The following is a 17176-nucleotide window of genomic DNA, read 5'->3' on the forward strand; positions in this document are numbered from 1 at the left end:
ACTCCCAAGTTCCTCGTCTTGTCACACTGAGCTCTTACGCTGAAAGCTGAGCAGACACAAAAAGACACTGACATGCAGGAGCCAGGGTTCATGCTCACTGCCGCGGCATTTAGTTTCCATTTAAGAAGTGGATGTCGGCTTTTCAGCCTACTGATTTCCTTTTCTTTCACATGTATTGATCTGTTTATTTACCTATAACCCGATTCCTCTTCTCACACACTTTTTTCTTATCTGGTCCAAGCACCAGGGATCTCACTCCCCAGTTTAAAAATTCATGAGTATTCAGACTGCTGCTGTAATCCTGACTGACACTAAAAGTCTGTCTAGATTTAGTGTCATAAAATTTTCATCTGTAAATGTACAGTCAAGCCCTGTCCTTCTCCTCTCTCCTAAGGGGCACTCTGCCTTCACTGAGAGTTTTTTTTTTTTTTTTTTTGTCTTGCCCAGTTTGCAGGCCAAGCATATTTTTTTTCACTCACATGCACACTTGTATGAATATAAAATAAACAGGTATGCACACTGTGCTGGTAACACACTCTTACACACGGGGAGCAGGAAAGAGAAAGATCACCGACATTCATTCATGGGGTCCATTGCTGCTATGGACTTAGCAACAATGGACCCCATGGGTACAAAGTGACCGGAGTGGGTATTTTAGTGTGGACGGTCCCTGTGGAAATCCAACAGCCAGTGAGTGACACTGAAGTACAACCGTGTCTTGGCTGACTCAGGAATAAGAAGACTGGTTCTCCTTTTTGTATGCGTTATGTCTTTTTGAAACCTAATGAGATTTTTTTTTTTTTTTCCTCCTGCATCTTATATGCAGACACAGTTTGACACGAGAACCAAAATCTTCAATGCTGGAACTTTTATTTAAGTTTGCTGCTTTTATGTGCCGTTTTTTTTAACTAAGGAACAGGGCCGCATTTTCAGCAGGTGCCGAGCAGCAACGCGTCCCAATGCAGCAAGAGGCGTCCGCCCTGTTGCTAGCAGCAGGAGTGATACTTACAACGCGGACTTCAAAGCTGTGATTTCAGCAGCATTAAACAACTATTCTGTCACAGTGACTGAGAGGTAATTGAAAAGCTTATTGGGAGATTTACACCAAACACAGAAATAATGGGAAAATGAGTTGAAGGCAATAAAAAAAAAAGCTCTCAACACCAGAGTGAGCATTTCAATCATCTGATACACATGATTATTTTTAAATAAATTGCACATCATTTGTTCCATCTGGGTTGAAAAGTGGTGGGTCTGCCATAAAATCTGGATCCCATTGATGCACATCTGAGCTAAATCCCATTGGCTGCCACACATCAGCCGCCAATGACACTGCATGTGGGAAAGTGGGACCTGTAATTATGTACGCCAATATAGATAAGTAAAAACTTTAGAAGTGGTTGTCTGAAGTTTTTTTTCCCCTCAACGATACTTGTGAATCCCTTAAATCTACACCAGTCCCAAAGCAGTATGGTTAAAAACTCACAATTTTACAAAATAAAGCCGGCACAAAATACCCAGAAAGGGTAATTGTCTCCACAAAAAAGTGCCTACAAATAATGATAATTATAAAAAAAAGAAAAAGAAATACAACATTCTAGTGTATGCAAGTCTGTCTACGTTCATGAACTGTGCAAACCTCCAAAGATCTTGAACAAACTTCTCGTTCATGTGAGGGCTATTAGCTTTTGACCCGCTTTATGTATTTAATGTTCCACTTGAGTAAATAGCTGCAGTTACACAACCTGCAAACTTTGACTGCAGTCAAATAAGCGGATGTAGATATTTTGGCACAAGTTGAAAGCAATACTTTGAGGTTTAGTACTTTCCATGTACTCAATTACTCATATTAAATTGACTTCAAGGAGCAAAATAAACAGTGGACAATCACTTTTACTGGTGTTGAAGGGGAAAATAACAGTGTGATGAATTAAACTAAATGCTTAATTTATAGTGGAACGTAAATGTGGCTTGTTATATGATTTTTTTATTATTATATTATTTCTATGCAGAATTCTGCACTTTTTTTCATTAAATGATTTTAATGGGTATAGCGAGTTGATAAGACGCCTGGTGTTCAGGACCTTATGCTATTATTTAATGCCTTCAGCTCCTATCAGTTATTTTCTTCCCGGATGAAAGAAGTTCAGCCAAAGAATGTGTTGATGAACAGAAAGCTCAACGGCCATTCTTAAAGGTTAAGTGCTGCTATTGCCACTATAGTAACCGCTCACTTATCAGGGGGAATTAAAAGAAAAAGAAAAAAAAAAGGCCTTTAATTGCCTGCCAGGGTAATTTTGCTCTTTAAAACCCAGGAAACTGTCCTGGTAGAGAATAAGAATCGGATAACACCTTCAGTGGTAATGATTCTCATTACCAGGCACCATTGGCATCCCCCATTACTTCCATCTTTAAAATCCACCTGTGGCCTTTGGACCACTCTTGCGTGATTCAAGAGGGTTAAGTCTGCTTGAAGAGAGCCGTAACCACGGTGTTGAAAAACTCCACTCACATTAATGGACAGAATATGGTAGCAAGGAAGATCTCTCCTCTGGAGCCTCAACCCCATTTCCCATTGCACTTTTAATGTTAAGGTTTTTCTTCTTCTTCTTTTTTTTTTTTTTTTTTACTTTTCACTCTGGAAAGAAATCAAAGGCACCTCTTACCATGTCTTCCCACCACTTACACACCCTTGCACCTCCTGCACTCTGCAGCAGCTGTAAAATATGCATATCAACATTTCGCTGTTCCCCATTGATGTTCTCCGTTCTTTTAATGCAGATTTCATTTCTACTCTCAAACACCTATTGACAACTAAATAAAAATTTACCAACACGTTTTCTATTTCTATAGACTTCTATATCACCTCTTTGCACTTCTGCAGGGCATCTCCTTGAAAGCCATTATATCACCAACAAGCCTGCCAGCTTTTATTGGCACTTAAAAAGAAGGACGCAGAGTTTGGCTGTGGCAACCTACAGACTACCTCCTTATTGCCCTTGCTAGTTTGCTCCTGGACATTCACTTCTGGGTTTTATTTTTATGGCACATCTGCATATATTGTTTATATTTTTCCTCCAGTGTAGCTTTATCAACTTCCTCCAATCTCATTTTATTTTATTACTAACACAGATTGCAATGCTCAGAGTACCAGAGTGTAGTGTGTTTGTCCACACTTTGTGTAGCTTGAACCTGTTTTATTTTTCTTATTTTCTTTGTGGACTTAAACAGCTAATAAAGTGAACTACCCAGACACTGGTACTGCAAATTAACATATGAGAAAACATGTTTTATTTTATGTCAACACATTATGGATATATTTATGGTCAACAAATTGTATACGTTTCCGGCACAACATGTCTTACATGAGTGGTTAGGGTAATTAAGAGGATGCAAAATGAAGAATCTTGAATTCTTACGAGTTACAACATTTAATTTCCCTTTGGGATCAATAAAGTATTTTGGAACTTGAACTGGAAATCTAAAGAAATTCAGTAACAAATTAGAAAGAAAGTAATAGATCCAACAGTCTGGAAACTGTAAACACTATGAATTGAATTGAAGACTGTACGCAGTATCGGGTTAATGTCTGACGGCTGCCTCATTAAGTTTAACTTTGACTCTCCTCATCCTTGGCAGTCGCTTAATGGCTCTCTGTCCTCAAAGTTTTACCAAGTCATTTCTAGTTCTTTGGTATCTCAATTAATATATATTTTTTAAACACAAAGCCATGAAGATCTGGATTTTTTCTCTTCACTAAAAAATGAACACCTTTATTTAAAAACTGTATTTTGCTTTTACTAATATTTAAACTGGTTTCATATTCTGACACACTTCAGTGTGACAAACATGCAAGAAAAGTACAATATCTGAAAAGGAGGCAAACACTTTTTCACACCAATGTACTTTAACAGTTAAACTTTTCGCCAGGTTTCACGTCTGAATGCAATACTTCTGGAAAATGTTTCTCCTGCTCGAAATGAAAAAAAAAATGCTGTTTTTTTTCCACCCACTCTGCTTCTACTCCATGTCTTCAGCTGTCAAATGCACATGATTCCATTCTCTGAGATTCAGTTACTATTAAATGCACAACCTCATTTGATTTTCTGTCTTTGAACAAGTGCAAGGGAAGCCATTGCCCTGAAGACAAGAAAATGAATGTTTAAAGTGGAGAGGATAGCTTCAGTCAGACGAGCGATGAGTAACTCCCATCTTTTGATCAAAATGGGAACTCATAGTACAGAGAAAGGAGAAATGGCTTTTTATCTCTATGCTTCACATATAGGCTGCAAGCATCTTTTTTTTTTTTTGAAACACCGCATCCTGTTTCCTAATGAATGGAAATAAGAAAAGGATGGAAGAAGTGGGGGAAAAAAAAAACAACCAAAAAAAAAAAAACATGCCGATACAATCCACTGCATGTTTCAATTTACCTGACCCCATCAGATTACGCGCGTGTCTGATGGAGCATGAAATGTGTAAGTGTTGGTGGCATGTGGAGAATCTCAAGTCACATGGTGAATAACGCACTACAGGTATGACTCAGAACGGCTGGGCGGCTGCTCGATGACTTGTGCACCTCATGTATTATGGTATGAAGTCAAATATTCCACCAAGACTGTGTTTATCATTACCACTAAAAACACCAAACACACACACACACGCGCACACACACACACAGAAACAATCCCCGGTCCCCGTTTGTGAGAAACGATGCTCGGAGGGCAATGTCCACACACAAATGTCAGCGCTATTAAAGTGAATGCCCACCAGCTCCAGACTGGGAGACAGCTATGAATAAATTCATTACATTAATGTATTGACCCTAAAACTGTAAGTGATGTTGAAATGCTGTTCTGTTGCAGGCAATTTCTGCAACAGTCAATAAGGGAATGGGGGAAATTATGCAGAAGAAATTGCTTCAACATGGAAGATGTTTTCATTCGTCTAACTGGCCATCTTGCTTCCTGCACACCCAAACTGCCATTGTGTCCACGAGTCTGCAGAGAAAAAGCCTCAGCTAGGCTCCATTCAAATTTTTATGCAATCACTGAGAAGGGATGGAGCTTCCACCGCTTTTGTCCCAGAAAACCGCCTTGGCTACTCCACAATACAGGAATGCTCTGGTCCATTACATCAAGGCCTTACTGAGGCTACGAGTGGGTTGCTGGTGATGGACCAATACAAGGAAGTGGCTGGGCAATGGTTTCCAGGCTGATGTGGTAGTTATTGAGTGCAGAGCACAAAGTCTTACCACTGAGGTTTGAATGAGACATCGACTAAACGAAGAAGAAATGTAGCTCTGTGCTCACAAGACTGCACACGCACGCATGGGCCCACAATTGCACACGCACACACAGCAATGCTGCCATTTTACTTTGATGTAAGGAACACATGCAAGATGGAAACAGCTAGTTTTGACAACGATAAAACATTTCTTTAAAAAAAAATGAATAGGCCCAAATTCCCAAACATTCTCAGTTTGGACTTTTAAAAGCTCCTTTTAAGTGATTTCATTTTTGTGTGAATGTGGATAAGCTTTAATGGCTGATGATAGAATGGTAACTATTAGATACAATGTGCAGAAGCTCAGCATTTTAGGGGATTTTCTCCAAGTTGACTTTCTTTATCCCTGGCATCCTGAGTATATTTTCTCTTCAACACATTATTATGCCAACAGCTGGCGGAGGACCCCCTGCTGATAGACTGCGAGATATTGCCTCATTTGTTAGTGAATGCTTTAACCATTACAAAGACTAATTTTCCACCCAATGTTAATAATCAAGCATTAGATCAAATTACGATTTTCCCACACAGACTAGTCTGATTTTTTTTTCTCTCCTTGCCTCATCAGAAAGAAAATTGAAGCCATCAATCTGAGGAATCTTCCAGCAGGGACACAGCAGTGTTCCTTGTTAACGCAGGTTGCTGGATCCTCCATCGTGTGCATTATTGATGGCCATCAGTCGGTATGTGTCTGACCGCATTTAAGTGTCTCAGCGGGGGGTGGAGCAGTAATCAAACTCCAGCCACACAAACAGCACTGTCTGCTGCTTCAGTGCACCCTCTCATGTCTTCCATCAACACATTGAAAGTGGCACTCACAAGTGATGTGTTCAGCCAAACAAATATTCACATGACATCTGACGCGCATAAAGACAACCGACATGCTCTTATTGCAGAAGTTTAAACAGAACTGTTCCTGGATTCCAGCCTGTTTGCTCGTCTCTTGTTTTGTAGGGGTGTGTAATTGTTTTCTTTAGTCAAATTTAAAAGCAGGTTCAGCAGGTAAATGGCTAATCAGCACAACCTTGTCAGCCCCCGTCACAGGAGTTAATGCTGGTAAATGTGACGAGTTTGAATAATTAATATGCTGTCCCATTTCATTTCTTTCTCTCTCCTCTAAGAGACTATGTTGAGAGTTTCCTAATTAATGAATTTGTCTCATCTAATCCTCAGGCTCCCTGAGGTGTTTTCAAACAGCAGCTATGATAATAAAGATGCAAGTGAAGTTGACACACAACCAGCAAATTGCTGTCAACCAGAATGTTTATTTGACTTGCATTATTTGTGTCAGATGTACTAAATGACGGTAAAACAAGCAACAACTACACACTGTCTGCTATTTGTATACAATTCATAATACAGAAGAAAAAGTCAGAGAGAATGCAGTTACTTAAATATGGTTCATTGAGACTGCAATAGGGCAAGAGAGAGCCAGACTGTCAGGATATAACAGGGAGGCTGGATGTAATTCAGCTAAGTTGCTTCCTTTTATTTTGAGATATGAAGTTTGTAGATACTGAAGACAGTATACAGTGTGAACTCGGCAATCATTTTGTCTTTTAAAACACAAACAAAAACTTTTTGTCCCAGTTGACTTGAAAACATTTCCAGACAAAATTCTCTACATTGGGATATTCTAACTTTTAGTATATATTTTTTTCTTCTCACTTTCTAGACAAAGAAACAATAAGATTTAAAAGCAGCAACAAATGTTTCCCAAAACATATTAATCTCCCCTAGAAAACCAATGTTTGAATTAAAGTCCAACAATCAAGTCAGCACATGTAACATCTTATGCTCCACTAACAGACAGCAGGACATGTAATTTTTTTCTTCAAGCAAAGTGGCCAGGGAATGCTACTTAATATTAATGAGAAAAGTGCTACACAATTGGCCTATGAATTACGCAGCAGGGTTGACAGTGGATAGGGCAAGAATATCAGGTTAAACCTATCATTAGCAGAGTGAGGTGATATTGTGCCCTGGTCACCTTGCAAAGGGAAAATATGAAGTCAGGCTGGTGTCACTGCAACTATCGATGTCAACAGAAAGGGTAGGAAAAAAAATTTAAAATCACTTTGAAGACTTGAGCATGAAGATCATGATACAAGCACAGCTGCCAGGCCATTTTGAAGAAAAATAAATGCATGTGCAATCATTGGTGAGTGACTTTAGTAAAAAACTGAAATGCACACGATCAACTGCAACTTGAGTTAAGAATGAGAAATCAGATGGTTAGCATTCTTTTTTTTTTTTTTTTGAGAAACTGGTGACCAATTGGTCAGGGGAAAAAAATCCAATCACAGCTAATATCTACCAGATTCCAATAATAACACTCTTCAGTGTAGATAATTACAGAGGGGAAAAAGGCTTAAAGTTGGGTATTATTAGCATCAGTGAAGTGTTCAAATATAAAATCAAAGCAAATATAAACTCTTAAAGAAACTATTAAAGAGAAAACAGCCAATATGTCTCTTAAAGTATAATGGATGTTTATTTAGGACGCAACAACAGAGAGCTGAAGTTTAATGTATGATAGTCGTTACGCTTCTACAACAATTTATACCTTTACAGATCAAGTTATCTCATTCAGCATGATATGTGTGCACTGATGGGGCTTAAATGACCTGCCTGTAAAAAATTAAAGCAGCCCTTGTATGTGCATCAATACACTTATTTTATTCTTCCCCTTTAATCAGTGGAGCCCACCTGCTTACAGCTCTACCTTTGCTCTTGCATGCTTCCCCTTCCTTTCTATCAGACAGTCGTGTCTAAGGCATATTACAGAGACATCTGTATGCTTCATATGATGAGAAGGGAGGCTTTACACATGTATTCCACATGCCATTTCTGTCACGGGTCCTGCCTTGAAATCGCACAAACACCAAGCAATGATTAGTCAGCTTTCAGGAGGAAAGAGAGTGTGATGTAACCTGGATGCAGTCTACCGGTCCGCTCTTCAATCTCAATTTTGATTCACATCAAGTGCATTTTTCCTGCCTTGCAAAATCATAGCAATTTTTTTTGTTTGTTTATTATCATACTGTAAAACTGTACAGCTTTCCACTATAATACAGCGACTGTGAGGGAGCTAATCTGTTTTCATACCTGTGGTGTAGGACACACTCCCCTCATTTCCTCTCACTGCAACATCTTAAGGGTGCAGCCTGTCTGAGCATGTCCTATCTTCTGTCCAATCTGTGGATGGGGCAGAATGGGGAGGAAGATTAGGGGAGAGAAGCAAAGGGGAGCATGTTTTAGACATATTGAGGGGAAGGAGGTTGGTTCTGGCACATAGCCACAAGTGGGTAGAGTATCCAAAAATTGTACTTAAGTAAAAAAGTATGTTTCTTGAGCAACATATGTTTTGAACGAGTAAAAGTACAAAGTGGCCATCCAAAATAATACTATAGAATAAAGTATTTGGCAAAAATGTTACACAGGAACTGATTAACTGATCACAACATCTCATTTATTATTTAAAAATGTCAGGCAAAAATATAAATTATGTGCAAATTTTGGTAGTCTAAAGACAAAAAGATAATAAATGATGTTTTCAAAACAACAAATTCAGACAGGGAAAAAAAATCTAATAGATGTTTTTAAACTAAAACTTATTAAACTAATACATAGAAAAGGGTAAGGTACTTTTAGTTATAACTTATCTGACTAACGTGACTTCCAAATGGCACAGCAGGCTCAGCATACAAAAGCAAAAAAGGTTTTGAAAAAAAAAAAAAAATAGTCTCACTCAAACAGTAAGGGTGTGTGTTTGTGACTGGTGCTTTATTGGTTAAAAACATGTTTGTTCTTCATTCAGTGGAGTTATCTGTCATGGGTAGATTAGCCAGAAATTGTACTCAAGTAATAGTAGTGATACTTCACAGTAATATTACTCAGGTTAAAGTAAACAGCATGGTGTGGTAAAACTACTCCTATAAGTAAATGTTTTGGTTTTTAAAGTTACTCAAATAACTAGCTAAATGCGATCCAATACTGCAAATAACATATACATTCCTGTCAAACCTAAATCTGGAGGCTCGGTATTCTGTAATCAAAAACACTCATTCAAATGTGTTCATGGTGAAACAGTGGGTCCTTTTTTAGATCACTGCTCTGGTTTTGTTTATTGTGGGGAATTCCACTGAGACCATACAGCCCGTTCTGAAGTGTGAAGTCTCCTTTTTATGTTTCCTTCCTTCCTGTCTGACAGTTTGGAAAATGCATCTGTAGATTTACTCCTCGCAGTTACCATCACTGCTGTTTACTTTAAAATAGATCTATGTAGTTTCTGCAGGACTGGAGTTACAATAACTAGGAACCCCCAGGGAGGGAACGCATAAAAAAAAGAAAGGTTGCACAACACGTCACAAATGTTTAATCATAACATCAGTGTGTGCAACATTGAGAGCCTTAGCGTTCTTATCCATATTAAGGCTTGTTTGAAATGCAATAATAGTTTGGTAATTTAATCCAAGTCTCCTGAGATTACCTGCATGTTAAATAGCTTGTTGGAGTATCACTGGGGTAGACGCCCACAACTCATACAGATGTTTCCAAATACTAAAGGTGTCAGAGAGTGTTGGAAACAGATGAGACATAGAGTGATAATGAAAATATATTTTATCGTTTTTGTAAATATCTTTTGGGCTGCACAGTGGCGCAGTTGGTAGAGCTGTTGCCTTGCAGCAAGAAGGTTCTGGGTTCAATTCCCGGCCTGGGGTCTTTCTGCATGGAGTTTGCATGTTCTCCCTGTGCGTGCGTGGGTTTTCTCCGGGTACTCCGGTTTCCTCCCACAGTCCAAAAAACATGACCGTCAGGTTAATTGGCCTCTCCAAATTGCCCCTAGGTGTGAGTGTGTGTGTGTGCATGGTTGTGTGTCCTGTGTGTCTCTGTGTTGCCCTGCGACAGACTGGCGACCTGTCCAGGGTGTACCCCGCCTCTCGCCTGAAACGTTGGCTGGAGATGGGCACCAGCACCCCTCCCGACCCCACTGAGGGAAAAAGGGTGCAGGAAAATGGATGGATGGATGGATGGATGGATGGAAGGTAAATATCTTTTTTTTTTAAATAATGCCATTACATGATTTTCTAATATTGCACCGCTTCAAGGGAGAGAGAGATGCATAAATCAGGTTTTGTTTATCTATGCAATAGTCCTGTTTACTTCTGATATTACCTAAGCAAATTGACACAAAATAAAAATATGAGCTGCAGATCGCATGTTAAGGCAGTATTTTTAAATCTGTCAGAAAATAGATAAATTATCCCCATTTTGACATCAATTCACAAGTCTTCAAGCTTTATTTTAAAATCAGATCAGTGCATCAAATGTTGGATGCTAAGTTTATAACAGCTCTTGATCACAGAGGACTTAAAGAATTCCTTCCTTTGGTCAATTGGTTAATGCATCTGTTTTGTTTTTTTTTGTTTTTTTGTTTTCCCAAACACACCCAACTACCAGAATGTTTTAGGTGAACAGCCCTCAGCGCATACAGAAAATATGAGAAATATGAGTAATGCCTGTCCTTGCCCCTTTACAGCTCACACTTTCTGACACAAAAAGCATATTGACGAATAGGTTCCAGGGTCAACTCTGACTTCATGGTTTACTGATAAGTAAGCCCAGGAGAAACTTCCTTATCAAGAAAAGATAAGGAAGTCCTTTCTTGATAAGGAAAGTCTCAGAGACTTTGAGAAAACAAATCAGAAGTGACTTGCTCCTTTTAAATTTCCTAAAGATACTCGTGGTTCAGTCCAACCATAGATGCAGGACAGCACGAGGTGTGTGGCGACATGCACAGAGTTTGCATTTTCTGCCGCTCATCCATGTGGAGATCAGGTTAAATTTTAATGCTTGCCTTGTAGCCTTCGCTGTCATGTTTTCAGTCGATGTGACAAGGATATTGTGCAACTGCTTTGCAGCATCTTGAAGGTAATGTGATCAAACACACCACACGGCAAAATTCACCGGAGGTGTTATGTCGAGGGATGGGAAGGGCTGGGGTTTGGATCGGGGAAGGGAGGGGGGCAGAGAATGAGAAGAGTCAACAGGGGGTTTGCGTGTAAAGCTGCCAGGTGTCTCTTCCCATCCCAAACCCCAAAGCAGCAGCCGCCTGTACTCAACAGCCCGGGAGGCATTCTCAATGACAATAAGACATCATCTGCAGGCGCAACAATTACCCCCCGTCATTCTGCCGAGCCTCTCTGTTAATTACACAAACCATTTCATTCAAGATGGCACGCTTGGCTGCAAGCCCAGAAAATCATTTCTGCATCTGCATCTGTCGGATCCATGAACAGGTTAATCAGGTTAGTCAGGAGTTAATTCAGGTGGCTTTGATTCAGGGGACAAGTTGGATACGCTCCAGGAGAACACGCTTCCCTCCAACGTGCCGGGGTTGGGCCGTTTTTTTGTTATTTAAAAACGCTTTCATCGCTCCAACCACATCCTGTTTGCGTTCTTCTCCGGCATGTCTGTCAGTACTCCAGCTGAGCAATTATGACGTTCCTGAATTGTTCACATTAGGCGATCAACACATTAGGCACAGCATGTCAGAACCCGTCTTTGATTCAAGAAAATGGTTGGGCTTCAATATCACGTTCGCACTATTCTGCAATATCCCCTGCTGGCTCTGTTTGCACTGTCACAAGCTGTTCTGTAATACAGAATGATGTTTAATTTCTCTCTTTCCAATGGAGGTTAAGTTGTTCAGAAACGTAGCATGCAGTTTACCAGGCACACAGCGATGAGTATTTTTTTGTTTTCATACAGGGACTAACTGTATTTCAGTTCAGACATTATTCAGACATTGGCATCCTAACAGTTTTAAAATCATGTAATGTCCACTTGTTTTTGGTCCAGTGTGCATAAAATTAAGTTTCATAATAAAATATGAGAATGACAAAGGCAGAAAAATAAAGTGGAAATTCCCTGAAAACCTTCTCTGCTTTAATGTTTGTTATTCCCTTTGGGTAAAATCTGACTGATGAGAAACTCAATTTTACCCACCTATTTATTTACCGAAAACAGCATGCATACAGGGGGATTTCTGCCATGTTCCACTCATTACAGACCATATCATCCTTGGGGCTTGGAGACTGGGAACATGCCTTTGTAATATGTTCAGTAAATGCAATTTGGGCCAGATCCAGTTACATCTAAGGATATATATTTTTTTCCATCCAAGTCTGCTGCAGTAAATGTAAAACTTAATATGTTTCATTTTAGTTTCATTATTTGATATGGTTCAACATTTTAACTCCTCCATATTTGAATAAGTTACGTTTTCAGAAGTGTGCTGCTGCTGCTGCTGGGTCCTTTGTTGGGTTCGTTTTAGGCAGTCTCGCAGGAACACACAAACAACCAGCACAATCCAGAAGACAGATATAGAACATCTTTACCCCTGAGACCTCAAAAAGAAAACAATGATTTAAAGGCAACTTTAAAAATCTAGATCACCCTGAAAAATATTTTTTAAAAAGCTGTTAATGAGGGTAAAGCTATTAATCACATGCCAATCACTCAATATCATGCAATTTTCCTATCAGAACTTCTTTGAAAAGTGAAATCTTACTTTTATCTATTTGTAGCTTTGAGAGGCAACAGAAAAAAGTTGTTTAAAAAAAAAAAAGCTCAGGGAAATACAGTACTGTGGAATATAATTTGCAGATTTCTTCTGTTTTTGCTTTTTTTGTCACACTTGTAAGTTTCAGAATGTTAAAAAAAAGCTGAGTAAAAACTAAAAATAATAAAAAGTATACAAATAATTATTTATTTAAGGAAGAAAAAGCTCTCCATATCAACGTGGCCCTAAGAGAAAAGGTAACTTAAACCTACTTACCACACAGGGGGGAGCAGCTACCATCATTTGTACTATCAGGCAATTTGTCTTTGTAATGCTGCAGCAGTAGTTTGAACCACTCCTGCAGTGGATAATGGACATAATCCACACTGGACAGTTGAGCATAAACGCTCATTTTAGATCCCACCAAAGTACCTCAGTCTGATTTGTATTATATTGCCCGAGCCATTTCAACAGCTTCATTCAGGTTTTTGTTAGGTTTTTTTGTTTTTTTTTATCCCATTCAGAGGTGGACTTGTAGTGTGCTCTGCTGTATGACCTCTGAGAACTGGATCCTGAAAAGTGATTCAGTTTGCAGCTTATAGAGTTAACTCCTCCATACAGTCATGATTGTGAGCCAATCCCCAATAAACAGACAACTTATTTTCCTCTACAGCTACAGTTCCAGGAATAGAAATTCACTTTGGTCCAATTCTCCATGGATGAGTTCCTCTAAAACCACCTCTGATGGTTAATCCACTAATTCTTGTCTTGGCAAAATTACTTTTCATTCCCGTCACTCACTACTCTGTTTGCTCTGTAGAGTCTGATCAGGAAGCCGATCACCTAACACATTTACCGAAATATAAATAAAGATCTTTCAGCTGTTCCTTGGGTTGTGGTCTGGGTTTTGGGTTCGATTCGTACTTGAATCATTACACTGCGGGTATGTTTCTTTTTTTTTTTTCTTTTCTTTTCTGAAATGGCGCATTAGTTTTATGTCAGATGTGACAGTACACATCTTTGGAAATGTTAATGCACAGAATTTATTTTTTCTTTTTATGTTTTTTTTAGGGAAATGCTAGCTGGGTCCTGTCCAGCAGGACTTTTCACCCAAGAACCCCACTATGACCCTTTTCTTGTCCAGCCTCGGTCAGGAATTACAAGAAAAATCTGGAACAAAAGGAGCAGTTATATTGTCACATAGGATCGAGCTCTGTTTGAAACTGATCTGAGCCGATAAGGCTTTGAAATGATATTTTATCCGTTGAATTATGCTTGACCCAAGAAGACTGCTGAACATTCAAAAGTAACATCTACGTTTCTGAACAGGTTTGTAACAGCATCACCTCTTATACTGAGAATGAAAGACCTGTAAATACACTGAGGTGTTTCAGAGCCCCATAAACAAACGGCCATGGTATTTCATTGTGAGCCATAAACAAAAACAAAACAACAACAACAAAAAAAAAAACACTGGTAGCTTTTACAGGGAATGAGGGTGTGGGTAACCAGAGATGTACACTTCCGACATCCAGGCAGACCCACAACTACTAGCTGCCCAAACCTCCCACACAGCTCTGGGTCACAGTCAGCCACGCAGACCCCCTACTTCCATGACCACACTGCCACACTCAACAGTAAACAGGAAAACAAAACCATTTTGCCAAAACATTTTGGAGGCCAGGCAAAATGCTAGCCCAAGTCATTTATTGCATCAAACTAAGCATGCTTAGGGAGGATTTTTACAGTTTTATGAGTAGTCATGATTTTAAATATCAAGACATAAATCAGTGTTAAAATGTCTTAGTTTAAATCATTTTTTTTTAATTAAATAACTCTGACATCCATGAACTGATGCTCACGGACCTCATCCAGCTTCAGATATAAATAAAATGAAAAGGTAATTCAGTTTTTGTTGCATAGATAATAAAAAAAATATTTTGTATTCTTAATACAAAAGATTTGACTTCGATAGCAAATAATATAATACAAAAAGAATAGACAGTGGAGCTGCTGAATTAAATATCTAACAGCAAGAAATGAAGTGTTAACAATAGACACACCAGCCACTTTATTAGGTACACCTCTTCAATTGCTTTCTGGGACAGGGCAGGAGTTAAATGCATCTTAGCATCTATAAGTGGTGATGAATTGCTTCAGTTTATATCATGCATTGTAGGAAGAAGGACTTTTTAGTGAATTTGAATGTGGAAAGTTTCTTGGTGTGGGCTGTCCTGAGTATTTAACAGAGACTGGCCCTGCATGAGCAAAAGCCAGAAAGCAGCAGTCATTCAGATGAAAATGCGAATGACCGCACCAGTTGCTACTGCTGGGAGCTGAGAAAACAGAATAACAGATTGGAAAAACATTGCCTGCTTCTGCTTTGTATCTGCAGTTTGACTGGTGGTGGAGGCAGAATGATGTAGGGGATACTTCTTTTTTTTTTTAACCCTTTTGACCACTTCGTGCCAGTTGAGCATCATTTAAATGCCCTATTACTTATTAAACATATTTTCTCAACAATTTTTATGTCATATTCTAATTCCGCGAGAAACATTGAAAGAAAATATTAAATAAGCTGACTTTTTTTTAGACACATGTAAATAAATATCAAGTATAGAACATATAAAACATCACTGACTCGTAAGTGCAGCACTGACATAAATTCACCATTTGATTAATTTAAATGTATTAAGCTGCATCAGAGCATGGGTTTTGAAGTAATGCTGTGTAAATAAAACCATTAGTTTTTGACATTTGAATATACTACTGGTAAGCACAGTTGTAAACACAGGAAAGCCAAGGTAAAAAAAAAGAAAAAAAAAAAGCTTTTTAGAAGCTAGAGAAGATAGATTTAGAAGATAGAGAACTATCGTGTCTGACCTGTTTGTACGCTGGTAAAACAGGTGTTGCCAATAACACTAATTACGACACTGAACCCTCATTAATCTAAATGGTCTGATTGTTAGGAGAAAAATATTTGGTGTTTGACAGATATTATTTTGTCGTCGTACAACAAAAAGCAAAATTGAAATCATCCTACCTTAATGAATATGGTCAATGAAAGCGTCCGGTCTGAAGTAACAACTTGAAGCTGCTTTGTGGCCTGTGCGGTGGACATTGTGACAACGATTTTTTTTTTTTTCTCATCCAGAAATTTCAATCGCATGCGCAGAGCAGAGTTCTACGTATGCGATTGAAATTTTACTGCGCATGCGATTGAAATTATGGATTCACGTCCATCCCTGATAAAAAAAATAAGATACATCCTTTCATTATGCAGCCCATTGTCAGTGTATTTTTAATGTCAGTTTTAATATTACTTTTTTTTTTTTTTTTACTTTGTAATAAATCAGGTTACCCACTTTTAACATATCTACAATTGTACAGTGGCATTCAAATTAGATCGTATTTGTTATTTATTTATATTAGTTGTGTCTTTTAAGGGACAATGCACCAATAAGTAACATAAGTCTGCCTGTTATCTCATGGTGACACATTTAGCTAGCAACGAACACCCTGTGCAGATTCAGAATTTAAGCATTAAGTCACGATGCACATAGTTAGAATATCATTAGTTAGCATTTTGAAGCATTTTGAAGGAGGTTTGCCCTGTTCAAACTTCAAACATTTAGTTTCATATGCCTCCCAACTGTTGAAAGAGTAAACACCATGGTAAGATCAAAAGAGCTGTCAGAGACATTTGGAGAGATGGTGGTTGCAGCTTATGAGTAAATTTAAAGAGGTCATTCCACTGTCTGGAAAATAGTCAACAGGTGATGCCCAGGTGTGGCCTTCTGGTACGGAGCTCCTTAGGGGCAGAATGCAAAAGAAGTCTGTAAAAACACAGCGAGCTGTTATTGCTGATATGAAAGTGCATCCAAATATATATATAAATGTGTGCGTGTGTGTGCGCGTGTGTATGCGTGTGCCTGTGTGTTCTATTACAAGAACAAAGGACTCGTTTTGTACAAGTAAAAACAAACGTTCTTGGAAATGAACCTCATAGCAGCTGCGGCATCTGGCTCCATGTTTAGAGCATTTGTATGGATGGAATGTTCATAGTGATGTGCAGTGTTAGTTTTCAACCAATTACAGTGTGTTGCATGCAAGCCTAGCAGTTCAATGTCGGTCTCAACTGACCGGAGTGTAATTTTTCCAGAGCATTAGGATTCGTTGTGCTTCTGACACTGTGGGCTCTCATAGGTAAAAACCCCAATTCTACTGATGAGTCCCTTATTTTTTGGGGAAATCTTTAGACGTTTTCAAAGAATTGTCGGTTTTGATTTCAGGGATAGTTGGCATCAATAGCACCTTTCACAT

At 38.7% G+C, this 17176-nt stretch overlaps 1 long non-coding RNA gene across 1 annotated transcript in view; it reads right to left on the reverse strand.

The window, feature by feature from the left end:
* The window catches only part of LOC145549108 (uncharacterized), an 88339-nt gene extending 71900 nt beyond the window's left edge, over window positions 1-16439 (reverse strand). Inside the window, exons 1-2 of the long non-coding RNA XR_014085068.1 lie at window positions 15897-16439; window positions 8395-8484 (exon numbers count right to left, since the gene is read on the reverse strand). This is a non-coding gene — a long non-coding RNA (uncharacterized LOC145549108). The remainder of the gene's footprint in view (window positions 1-8394; window positions 8485-15896) is intronic.
* Window positions 16440-17176: the final 737 nt, after the last annotated feature.

The sequence above is a fragment of the Poecilia reticulata genome, chromosome 19, assembly GCF_904066995.2.
Source record: "Poecilia reticulata chromosome 19, P_reticulata-male-v2, whole genome shotgun sequence".
Lineage (NCBI taxonomy): Eukaryota > Metazoa > Chordata > Actinopteri > Cyprinodontiformes > Poeciliidae > Poecilia > Poecilia reticulata.